The following is an 11,144-nucleotide window of genomic DNA, read 5'->3' as shown; positions in this document are numbered from 1 at the left end:
AAGATTTCAAGCCACATCATCAAATATGATGCCACATCAGCATGCTTTTTATTGGGGTGTTCAAAACAACCCAAAAAAAAGTGATACCATATAGGGGAAGAGCACCAGTAGCCGTCATAGCTAACTTCACACACCCATAGATCCTAAACGATATATCGAATTTTGATTTTTTTTTTTGGTTGTCTTCGTATGCGACTTAACTTCTTAAACCTATTGAACTGGCTTCTGGGTAGTAATGGTCCAATCTCTATGGGTCATTATACGTCGAAAGGTCAAAAAGTGGTCATTTCAAAGTGTCGATCGATACTTGACCTCTTTTGCGCCAATACCCGCACACCAAAACACCATTATCCATTTGTAAAATACATAAAAACTAATATATTTTTCACCCTTTTATAAAAAATAATTAACCTAAAAAAATTATGACATGCATATAATTAAAAATAATGGAAAATGTAAACACATTTAAAATGGGTGGTCAAAAACATGTTGACCACCCATAACCCCCTTCCCATGGAGGTATGGTGACCCTGCGTGGCATGAACTCCCACTATCTTTTTTGCCCTAAAAACTTAGGGAAATAAGCTATTTCCCTAACATTTGCACTTGCAAGTTAGGAAAATTGTTTTTGTCGATGCCCTCCTCCGCAGCCTCGGCCTCCTCTACAACCTCTGTCGGCGGCCTCCTCCACAACCTCGGCTCACAGGTAACGATAACTCATCCATATTGCATATTGTATGTCCAATGATGGTTTTGCTCCTTCGCAGCTGCATTATGCTTTGTCTATTGATGATTTCTTTGTATGCTCTGTTAATGCATATCTTTTCGTTTACTTCAAAACCCCTTCATTATTTTTCATTTCATTTTTTGGTTGCACTGTTAAATGGTGTTTCTCTGTTTATAATACCGAAATCATTACAGTTAATGCGAAAAAAATTGATTATTGTTCATAATAGTTTGAAACCCCTTCATTATTTATCATTTCCTTTTATGGGTGCGCTGTTAAATGATGTCTCTTTGTTTATAATGCCAAAATCATTACAGTGAATGCGAAAAAGTTTGATTATTGTTTATAATTGTTCGAAACCCCTTCATTATTTATCATTTCCTTTTATGGGTGCGCTGTTAAATGGTGTCTCTTTGTTTATAATGCCGAAATCATTACAGTGCATGCGAAAATAATTGATTATTGTTCATAATTGTTTGAAATCCCTTCATTATTTATCATTTCCTTTTATGGCTGCATTGTTAAATGTTGTCTCTCTATTTATAATGCAATAATCATTACAGTGAATGCGAAAAAATTGATTATTGTTCATAATAGTTCGAAACCCCTTCATTAATTATCATTTTCTTTTATGGGTACGCTGTTAAATGGTGTCTTTCTATTTATAATGCCGAAATCATTACAGTGAATGCGAAAAAAATTGATTATTGTTCATAATAGTTCGAAATCCCTTCATTATTTATCGTTTCCTTTTATGGGTGAGCTGTTAAATGGTGTCTCTCTGTTGATAATGCTGAAATCATTACAGTGAATGCGAAAAAAATTGATTATTGTTCATAATAGTTCAAAACCCCTTCATTATTTATCATTTCCTTTTATGGGTGGGCTGTTAAATGGTGTCTCTCTGTTTATAATGCCGAAATCATTACAGTGCCTGCAAAAATTATTGATTATTGTTCATAATAATTTGAAACCCCTTCATTATTTATCATTTCCTTTTATGAGTGGGTTGTTAAATGGTGTGTCTTTGTTTGTAATGCAGAAATCAGAACAGTGAATGCGAAAATAATTGATTATAGTTCAGAATTGTTCAAAACCCCTTCATTATTTATCATTTCCTTGTATAGGTGCGTTGTTAAATGGTGTCTCTCTGTTTATACTGTCGAAATCATTACAGTGAATGCGGAAAAAAATGCACTATTGTTCATAATTGTTTAAACCCCTTTATTATTTACCATTACACACACACACACACACACACACACACACACACACACACACACACACACACACACACATATATATGCGTGTGTGTGTGTGCATAATGTTAAATGGTGTCTCTCTGTTTATAATGTCGAAATCATTACAGTGAATGTGAAAATAATTGATTATTGTTCATAATTGTTCGAAACCCCTTCATTATTTATCATTTCATTTTATGGGTGTGCTGTTAAATGTGTCTCTCTATTTATAATGTTGAAATCATTACAGTGAATGCAGAAATAAATGGACTATTGTTCATAATTGTTCAAAACCCCTTTATTATTTACCATTATATATATACACACACACACATATGTGTGTGTGTGTGTGTGTGTGTGTGTGCTGTTAAATGGTGTCTCTCTGTTTATAATGCCGAAATCATTATAGTGAATGCAAAAAAAAAATGATTATTGTTCATAATTATTTGAAACCCCTTCATTATTTATCATTTCATTTTATGGGTGTGCTGTTAAATGGTGTCTCTCTGTTTATAATGCCGAAATCATTACAGAGAATGCAAAAAAGATTGATTATTGTTCATAATTATTCGAAACCCCTTCATTATTTTTCATTAAATATATACAGATATACATATATACACACACATGTGTGTGTGTGTGGGTGTGGGTGTGTACATGTGGCACGAACTCCCCCTATCCTTTTTGCCCTAAAAACTTAGGGAAATGAAGATTCTTGTGGCATTTTCATTGTTTGCTCTGCCTTCAATTTGTTAATATATTCACTATAAATAATATTATCAGGCATACCATGTAGTAACTTCCATTAAATTTCATATGAGAAATACAATAACATCATTCAGCCATTTACTCATTTTGTTTTCAGCTATATGGTTATTGTCTATATTATCATGCATACAGAAATAGAGACACAATACCATTTTTTTTTATTCAAAGACGTTCAATGATGAGTTACAGAAATAGATTTGTTTTTCATCATTTATCTCAATGGAATTGAGGGGTTAATTTCAATGATCTTTGTCTGTATATATATTTATACGGTAGCATTTTTTGTTGTTGTTGAAAGATGTTCAATGATGTAATTGTTCTCTATCTAGTAGAATATCAACAATATCCAATTTTCAATCACATCACAGTTCACTATCTCATGCTTCTAGTTTATCTCCTTGTTATATAATGTTTCAAGTTTTGTACCTATGTCTGTGTATATATATATATATATACACACACACACACGCGTGCACATCACAATTACATATAACCCCTGCATGGCTCTTTTGAGTTCTCTGGCTATATGGTTAATGTTATACAATGTTTCAAGTTTTGTACCTATGTTTGTGTGTCTATATGTGTGTGTGTGTGTGTGTGTGTGTGTGTAGACACACATCACAGTTACATACTTACAACTCCTGCATAGCTTTTTTGAGTTATCGGCTATATGGTTATTGTCTATATTATCATGCATACATAAATAGAGACACAATACCATTTTATTTTGTTGAAAGATGTTCAATGATGAGTTACAGAAATAGATTTGTTTTTCATCATTTCACTCAATGGCATTGAGGGTTTCATTTCAATGATCTGTCTCTCTTTATATATTTATACGGTACCATTTATTTTTCGAAAATCATGTTCAATGATGGAATTGTTCACTATCTAATAGAACATTAGCAATATCCAGTTTTCAATCACATCACAGTTACATATTTTGTTCATGCATCTCATGCTTTTAGTTTGTCTCCTTGTTATATACACTTTCAAGTTCTCTGCCTATATGGTTATTGTCCATATATATGTATACACATACATATATATACACACATATACATATATATGCATATGTATACATATACATGTGTACATGTATGTACATATACATGTATATGTATACATATACATATACATATACATATACATGTATATTTATATGTATATGTATATGTATATGTATATGTATATGTATATGTATATATATACATGTATATGTATACATGAAGAAACACACAATAGCATAATATATTCTATAATGATGGTTGATGCGAGTTCTCTGGCTATATGGTTATTGTCTATATATATTTTTATATGTATATGGACAATAACCATATAGCCACAGAACTTGTTGTAATCAACAACAGTTTCCTTATTCAAGGGCGGTCATTCAGATTGGTACACATTGAATAAGTAAATTCCTTCTACAGTCAGTGTTAAATGTTATAAATCTTTCAATTTAAATTATAATGTTTTCAGTAAACCAACATTTATTTCAATATAGTCACTGTAAATAATATTAACAGCCATGGTGGATGTCCAATGATGGTTTATGCTCCTTCGTAGTTGCATTATGCTTTGTATATTGATGATTTCTTTGTATGTGGTTTATAGTTTCATTTTAATGCTCTCTTACAACTTAGTGTGCCTATATGTTTGTCATCCACACACACATACATGTATGGTTATTGTCCATACACACATACACACACATATACATGTTTGTGTGTGTAGAATTAAACTGAACAATTCAAAGCAATGGAGGTCTTGATATACAATATGACATGAACGAATGTTTCCCACAAAAATTCAAATTTGAAAATTGCTAGCTACCACAATTGAATGCATTGCACATTCGAATTGTATTATAAGACAACATTTTCCATGTCACTTTGATTACAATCCAATCCATTGCATATTTCTGAGTTCTGCAAATTCCCTTTGCACATTCCTTACATAACTATTTCTTTGCAATATGTATGTATATGTGCAATTCTGTGTACATGTGCATATGTATGTAGCTGGATATGTATATGTATGTACTTATGCATTCAATAATGTATGGATGATTTGTTGTTACAACGTTACGCTATCGTCGAATATTGTTGTTTTTTGCAGGCGTGCTAGAGTATCGAGGAAAGAACCGTACTTGTGGAAGATCATTATATCAATGTAAATGTGTTTATTAACACACTTCAATTATTTGGAGATTATGCCTTTAATGCTTACATTTTATATTAATTTGTGTAGATATCTTAGGTAGTTATGCATTTCTTATTAAATGTGTTTCTTAACACACCTTAGTTTGTTTTGCATTTTGTTGTGATTGTTATGGCAGGCAATGATCTAGGACTCACTATGTCAAAGACAACAAGCATGCCTCTCAGGTAAAGTCTATATGACCTTACTTTGGCAATGATCTAGTAAACAATGCAATTTTTGAATTGTTTATGTTTCAATTTCTGAATTGTTTGTGTTTCAATTTGTTTTAATTTCTCAATTAGTTCATATGTTTCAATCTTCTATTTGTTGGAATCGTACTTTCGCAATGATCTAGTATAAAATGCAATTTCTGATTTGTTTATGTTTCAAATTCAGAATTTTTTTTTTTTTTATTTGTTTAAATTTCTCACTTAGTTCATATGTTTCATCCTTTTTTTTTTGATCTGTACTTTGGCAATGATCTAGTAGACAATGCAATTTCTTATTTGTTTATGTTTCAATTTCTAAATTGTTTGTGTTTCATTTTTTTTAAATTCCTCACTTAGTGCAGTAGAAAAAGGAAGTGCCCTATTGTTTGTGTTTCAATTTATGAATTGTTTATGTTTCAATGATCAAATGGAAGTGCCCTATTTGAGGAAAAGAACTAGACAAAGAGTTGTCTTATATTGCCTTAAAAGATGTCTTGTTAGATTCTGCCAAGAATGATAACTTGGCAGCTAACAAGATATCTTTTAAGGCAGTGGAAAATAGTTCTTTGTTTGGTGTCTTTTTACAAATGGGACACTTTCTTTTATCATTTCGAGGCAATGACCTAGTAGACATATTACACACTGCAATTTATATATGATGACTGCAATTTGAATACTTATAATATGATGACTGTAACTTGAATATTTATAAGTGTTCAAATTTCTCACTATCAAAAGAGGACATATCAGTGGCATGTGAATAATCAAATGCCATTGATATGGCCTTTTTGATAGTGAGTAATTTGAACACTTATGTGGCCTTTTTTGATAGTGAGAAATATACGAGATCAATTCAACTGATATATGAGAAATATCACATCATAGAAAAAAAACATATCAGATTTGCAACAACACCATCAATTCATTGGAATATCCATCTGATATATCTGAAAACAAGGGAGTTCTGAACACATTACAAAATATGGCAGTATGTCATTCTATAATCACATCACAGTTATATCGAAACTCAAAATCTGCTCTCCATTTGGGTATTAATCACATCATGGTTATATCAATTCTCCATTTGGGTATTAAATGGAGGAGGTGTGACAAATCCAACCCCAACGGACTATGGCCTACTAGGGTCTGGCCCACCAAAATTGTTTTCTTCGCTATGAGGGGTTTGTAAGCAACTTGCTATTTGAGCAAGGAATGCCTGATTTACACCTGAAGTAAGTTGCACGATGTCTGAGGGTCCAGGTGCAGTCCCAACCTGCATAGTATTAATAGCTGCAAAGGCTTGGGACAAGAGGTTCATCATTTCCATGAGAATTGGGTGTTGGATGGGTAGAGGTTCTGCGATTGTGGCAACATCTTTTGTCCTCTTCACATGCTTGGCTGCCTTTTCAGCTTTCATCCTCTCCTTCTCAAGCTTTGCTTCTACATCTTTCTTTGCATCCACAGATTTAGACGATTATTTTTGTTGTGTCTGCATGTGATTTAAATGCTTATAGCTATTGTTTTGGCTTTTGGGTAGCAACAATGCATGTTGTGGGATTCGTTATGCGTGCAAGAGTAAAAAAATATGCTTTTAAAAGTGTCGTCGGTTCCTTGCTTAAAGATTACCCAATAACTGTGCACTTAAAATTGCCAATACTTGTGCACAAATGTCCCAATAGTCGTGTGTTATGAGTACCAATAAAGGTGCATAAATGGGCCAATTTTGGTCCAAGAATGCTAAAAAATGGGCGGCTATTGGTACATGTGGAATTTATTAATGAACTTTTAGTTATTTATTATATGTTTTTTTCAAAGATAGTAACTAGGGGGTTGGGTGTACAAGGAATGAAGGGTTATTGGAACATGAACCTTTTGCTCTTCCCCTACTTGTGCAAAAGTGAGACTGATACTTATGTGTTGATGTGGCATCACATGATTCATTGTTTTTTAGTGCTTGGGGATACATTTCATTGGTAGTCATCATCTCAATAACAACTTTAAAGTCATAACTATTGGTACATTATTATAAAAAATGTCCAACATTAAATCAACAAATGCTATTACAACTAGGGGAAGAGCACAAAAAAATAGCATAGTTCCAATAACTGTCACCTTATTGTCATGTTGACCCCCCAATAGCCATCATAGTGAAAACACCATTAATAAATTTGTTTTGTACCAATAGCCAATCATTTTTTGTAATTAATTGGCCCATTTGTGCACAACTATTGGAACATTTGTCCCATTTGTGTACCACTATTAGAACATTTGTGCACCACTATTGGGACATTTGTCAACAAGTACTAGCGATTTTGAGTTGACGGTTACTGGAACATCTTTAGTTAGGTATTAGGTGACACTTTGAAATGTGTACTTTTTGACCTTTTTGTGCATAACTGATTCCACAGCGTGCATCGTTACTACCCAGAAGCCAGATCAATAGCTATAAGTAGTTAAGTCGCATACGAAGACAACCAAAAAAAAATATCAAAATCTGATCTACCGTTTAGGATCTGTGGGTGCGTGAAGTTAGCTATGATGGCTATTGGTGCTCTTCCCCTATTAAAACCTTCTCAATAATCATTTTCCTTATATTAAAAATATATATTGTGAAAATTTGACAGTTATGATTAACTATTTTCCTTTCCTTAACAATATATCCCATGAATGCACCATGGAACCATAAACCTAAAGAATGTTGATTGGATTGGATTGCGTTCAAAAGGAGGAAGCCCCTCCCAAAGGGCTTCTTGTTTGAATATAACTTGTTGTTTGTCGACTTGAGAAATTATAGAAGTGTCTTTTTTAATGAGTGATGAATTGTACCTATCTTTGTTTTAATTTGTTAATATTATTACTACCACTTGCACCAGAAGGGGGTGCAAGGGTTACGCTGATAGAGAAGTATATGTAAGGTAACATGTTAAGAAGGTAATTCTTTATTCTCTATATGACATTGTAATACAAATTCAAAAAATATACAATATTATCTTAACATTTTTAAAAACATGTATTATATATTTTCTTATAATTAGTTGAAGATTTTTTTTTTAACAATTTCAACTTTGAAGAATTTGTAGCTGATTGACTCCCTTTACTTCTATGAAATGAATGTGGAAAGAGTTTTTTTCTTCTTTATTTTTTCATTCATACACATTGAAACAATAAGATAGTGGGCTTTTATAATATATGCATGGTTGATCTCATGTTAAAGGTATATAGTGTAGAAAACAAAAAGTCTATGTTAAATAAAGGAATTACAAGTGAGGAAATATACTATTAGTAACATGGAAAAATCATTTGATGTAGTAGTTTGCATATGTCAAACTTACACCTTTTTTATTTGCAAACAAAAGGTGCTACTTGATATCTTAAAATATATTTAATTTACTGTGATATATATGTGTAGCTTGTATATATTACTTTTAATATTAAATAGTTAAATACCATACAAAATTTATATGTATAATATTGCTAAACTATTTTAAAGTATAAACAATGAAAACATAATTAAATAGATAAAAATACAAAGCTCTAATTAGGTTAAATATTTGTGTGACTTTTTTTTGTTTTTGTAAATTTTATGTAGCTTGTATATTACATTTAGTGTTGAGTTTCTAAATTTCTATCTTAGTTGTGTTTTCTTTAGAATTTAGAATAAGAGGTGATTGTAATAGAAGTTTCTTAAAAAAAATAAAATCTAACATTTGAAACGGTGGAATTCATTGGTTACCAAATATGTAGAAAATGACCATCCTTGAAGGACAATGCTATCTCACAAATTTGTTGTGATTCAGAGAAGTAGCAAATTTGTAATATACATATTTATTTGTAAGATAGGTGTTTGAATTAGACCTGCTGCAAAAGGAGGTGACCTTAATTGTGATAGTAATTTATGTGGCTAACTATAAAGTGTATAATGTTCGCATCTTTTGGTGGACACATTACATTAGTGCTCTTTCATGGTTGGTTGGATTCACTTCTTGGCACTTTCGCCATGAAGATAAAGGGACTTTTGAATTTTTAAAGCAGACGAGTACAATACACTTTAATCTTACAACATTATAAGGATGGCATGTTTAATGTGAGGTCACCATAATTCTATGCATGAGTTGAATTCGCATGACATTGTTGAAGTGTTGGGACTTAATAATGGAATTTGATTAGTAAAAGATGAACTTGGAATTGGTGATTTATAATGTTGCGTCTTTAATTTATTGATCTTTATGTTTGCAAATTTGAATTTCTTTTACCTATTATGTATAGAGATGTAGGGCAATATTGTCTAAAAATTAGAAAATGATAGGAGTGCTTGTTCAAATTTTAATATGTTATGGTGGGTTGTAAAGTTGAAGACTACATTCTTGTATGTTGTCATAATGTGTTGCTACATGAATTAATAACTTTTTTAGTTGTAGGGAGATGGAGTATTGCAAATCCTTTGAGAATTATAAGCATTGGAATCAAACCTGGGGACTAAGACATTGAATTATTAATTTGTTTGTAATTCACAATTAGATTTGTATCACCAATCATCATTAGTGAATGTTGTGCAGTAAATGGTTTCTCTTCATTTAAGTCAATGAGAAAGTGTATAATTTAAGTTTGAACATGATAACAATTTTTTGGCTTAATATTTTCAGAATACATGGAATTCAAATCTTAAATTAAGTTAAAATCTTTATTTTATATTATTTTTGTTTTAACTTTTAATGTATGCACACTCTCCATAGGGTTATCTAGTACATAAATATGTTCTTTCAAAAAACTAATTCATGAAACAAAAACATTTTATGGAAGCTGCATTTAATATCAAAATGCATATCAAACAATGTTTATGGAAGCCACACTTACTATCAAAAGGAAAAGCCAACAATATTATGTAAATGAAAATGAAATCAAACCACTATATTGCTTAACTAGTCACTTAAAGTTATGCATTTGTCCTAATATATTATAGATCACTTCTTCACTCTACAACACACGATTTAACAAGAAACTAGATTAAACTCATCAACACCTAATTATCATTCCTATTATGCCAGGAGTATGAAGATTTGAGCTTATGTATTGAATTTAAAAGTGTGGTTGTAGGTAAAGATACTTTCGAGCTCCCAAATGGAAAGAAAATAAGTCATGACAAAGATCAAATAACATAAGCCTATTTTCTCCTATTTTTTTGTAGATAGAATCCTTTTCATTCCAAAAATTTTGATGCTTCCTTCTTAGTAGCTTGAGTCTCATCCAATCACATCCATGTAAAAAAGGAGTCATAGGATTCTTCTTGAGTCTAGATTGTCTCGGTCTAATTCAGCCCCAACAATCCATCTCCAAAGACAATCTACACTAATGTCTTCACCTCAGAAAGATAAATTGTCCAATTTTGAAATTTACTAAATCAAAATCAACAATGACAACAATAACAAGACAAACAAAAAGAATCTCTCAAAAGTATCAACAAAATATTAAAATGTGTGTGAAATGATCTGCAAATGCAACTCGATCACATGCTAGGTGTAGATACCCAAAACAAAAAATCACGAACACCATGGCAAATGACTTACCTCAAGATACATCACCAATTATATCATGTTGTCAACAATCCCAATGAGAAAATGATGAGACAAACCAAAACTACTCTCTTGATTCAAATTTTTCACAGTAAAGAAAAATAAATCTACAAATATCGAGGTTTTGGAGCTTGATTTGGAACAATGACAACCGCTGTAATGAATCTTTATGAGTCTCTTGCCTCCCCTATTGTTGTCATAATTATCACATGTATTCTCCAAAATAAATTCCTTATGAACTCATCCCTATCAACTCTGATATAGTGCGCAAAAATATGAGTCGCAAGGCACCATTTGACTATTAGGGAAGAGCTTAACAAAGAGGGCTCTAATAGAGCAATGGGTGGAACTATTAATGGGTGTTACTTCATAAAAATTCAATCTTCCAAGCTTTGATTTGTTGTGTAACTTCATAAATTTCAAG

Source organism: Cryptomeria japonica, chromosome 3 (genome assembly GCF_030272615.1).
Source record: "Cryptomeria japonica chromosome 3, Sugi_1.0, whole genome shotgun sequence".
Taxonomy (NCBI): Eukaryota; Viridiplantae; Streptophyta; class Pinopsida; order Cupressales; family Cupressaceae; genus Cryptomeria; species Cryptomeria japonica.
This window is presented reverse-complemented; position numbering follows the sequence as displayed.